This window comes from Octodon degus, unplaced genomic scaffold (assembly GCF_000260255.1).
Source record: "Octodon degus isolate 3935 unplaced genomic scaffold, OctDeg1.0 scaffold00012, whole genome shotgun sequence".
NCBI classification, from domain to species: Eukaryota; Metazoa; Chordata; class Mammalia; order Rodentia; family Octodontidae; genus Octodon; species Octodon degus.
In genome coordinates, this window is record NW_004524588.1 from 1,622,003 (window position 1) to 1,624,742 (window position 2,740).

The 2,740-nt window shown below is 34.5% G+C and overlaps 1 pseudogene; it reads left to right on the forward strand.

Annotated features, from left to right (window-relative positions):
- Positions 1–288: 288 nt before the first annotated feature.
- On the forward strand, positions 289–840 carry LOC101580806 (annotated as a pseudogene).
- The last annotated feature ends 1,900 nt before the right edge of the window (positions 841–2,740 follow it).

The following is a 2,740-nucleotide window of genomic DNA, read 5'->3' on the forward strand; positions in this document are numbered from 1 at the left end:
TCAAAGTGGTTGGGATAGATATATAGTTACATTCTGTTAATGAATAGAATGATTTGTTCTAATGGTGTTTGTAAATAGGATCACAAGTCCACATCTTGTACAGCAATTAACCACTAAGAAGAATATATGTAGTGTATTATTTGTTGAAAAATTAAAAAAAATAAAAAAATATAAAGAATAACGTTATAGGTGCTCGGGTGCGGGTGGAGCTGCAGGTGCGCAGGCCAAAACTTAGGACCCACAACCGAGCGTCCGAGGCGATGAACTCTTCAAGTCTGAAGAAAAAAAATGGCCTCCAATAAAGCTACATTGCAAAAAATGGGAAAGAAACAAAATGGAAAAAGTTAAAAAGTTGAGGAAGCAGAACCTGAAGAGTTTGTGGTAGAGAAAGTACTGGACCGACGTGTAGTGAATGGGAAAGTGAAGTATTTTCTGAAGTGGAAGGGATTTACAGATGCTGACAATACATGGGAACCTGAAGAAAATTTAGATTGTCCAGAGTTAATTGAAGCATTTCTTAATTCGCAAAAAGCTGGTAAAGAAAAAGATGGTACAAAAAGAAAATCTTTATCTGACAGTGAATCTAATGACAGCAAGTCAAAGAAAAAAAAAGATGCTGCTGACAAACCTAGCAGTTTTGCTAGAGGTCTTGATCCTGAATGAATAATTGGCACCACAGATAATAGTGGAGAATTGATGTTTCTCATGAAATGGAAAGATTCAGATGAGGCTGACTTGGTGCTGGCAAAAGAGGCAAATATGAAATGTCCTCAAATCATCATTGCTTTTTATGAAGAGAGGCTAACTTGGCATTCTTGTCCAGAAGATGAAGCTCAATAACTTACATCATTTTTATATATATTTATATGTATATATAAAATATGGGTCTTGGTTTTGATTTACTAATGTGAAAAAAACATTCTAATGAAAATCAAGTTTAATATGTCAGTTTTAAAAGTAGTATTTGGGGGAGTTGTTGGGTTTTGTTTGTTTTGCATCTATAGCACTGGTTACTTTGAACAAATAAAGTTTTGTAGTTGCTTCCTTTATCAAAAAAGAGCATTTGGCAGCCTGATACATTTCCTCTGCTTCTCTAAATGTTGGGGATTGTCCATAGTCCAACTCGTATACTTAAGGACTATTCTGAGTTTTTTGTTTGTGTGTATATAAATAAAAATCTTATGTAAGTGGTTTTTGTTTTGGTTTTAAACATTTGCCAAAATAAAAACTATGAATGATAACCTCATGTTTGAGACACCATCATTCTGAGCAACCTAAGAAATCACTTCCAGTTAAATAGAAAGTTTTCTGAAGCCATAACCTTTTAAGTTAAATAGATGGTTTTGTGGTTAATTGGACAGTTTAAAGTAGGTATTTTCAAAGCAGCCATATCAGAATCTGTATCTGTCTTTAGTCACAAAAATGCAATTTACTTCCAAAACTCCCCCGCAAAAAAGTCTTTATCTAGCTGGGCATGGTGGCACATGCCTAGTCTCCCAGCCCTTGGGAGGCTGAAGCTGGAGGATCCTGGGAGTTCAAGACTAGCCTGGGCTACAAAGTGAGCACAAGGCCAACCTGAACTGCATCGTGAGACCCTGACTCAAAAAGAGAAAAAAAAAATTCTTATCTGTACCAACAACTTTCCCACCCAAATAAGGTAGCAAGTCAAAACTTGGTTTGTTTGAACTTGCTCAGACTTAACAAGGGAACATTAAAAGTTCCTCACGACTCATTACTTCGCAGCAAGTTGAAATCTGCACTCAAAAGTCAGGATTCATGTATGTCTTGACTTGGCTCTCAGAAATCTACTGAGTGGCTGGCGGTGTTCACAATTTAAGACCTAGAATAAATGAGCAGACACACTTGTAATCTAAACTATTGACCTGCATGTTATTTCTTGATCCCAACTTGTTCCTCACATGTAGGTTCAATCTTCAGTATTTGAGTTACTGTTTTCAGCAGAAGCCAGGAAAACAACATTGTAGTAGTCAGAATGTTATCCTAATGTATATTGTTTACTTTATTGTAAATAATGGTGAGCAGTGGTCAATAAATAGTTTTATATTCCTTTTTTAAAAAAAGGAATAACGTTATACATATGACTTATATCTTTTACCTGGTCTTAAATGTATTGATCTTCTTGAAGTTCCCAAAAGTACATGGCTTCTTTCATAGGAAAATGTTGGAGTCTTTCTATGAAAAATGGCAATAACAAGACAAATTCATAGTGTTGATGACTCAAAGTATAACCAGGCTTCCTTGAAATATTTAGTCACCCATAATTTTATTTCTAAAATTTTACTAACAGACAACTAAAACAGAAGAATGCAAATTACAGAGAAGTGAAACATGGAAAAACTCCATAACAGTGAAAGAGAATATGTATTTATTTACATGTGACCAAATAAAATGTAGCCTTCTCTCTGACTTAAGTTATAAACCGTACAATCCTATGGTGGAATATATGAATAAGAGCTCATTTGAGACAATTGAGCTAACACTGATTTTCATAAAGGCAGTATTGAAATTCATAGATTAGAATACCTTCATGACTTCCTGCTGACATTAGCCACAAGTGAAAAAGAGAAATAAAACAAATTTTCATGCTAACTTCAAGAACACACAGAATTCAAAGGCAGATAAAAATAACGAGATTATCATAAATCTGTGGAAATCCAGAAGATCTTCAATGCCTACTTCAATATTTTTTACATTGGAAAACTCAGAAGAAATGAAGAAA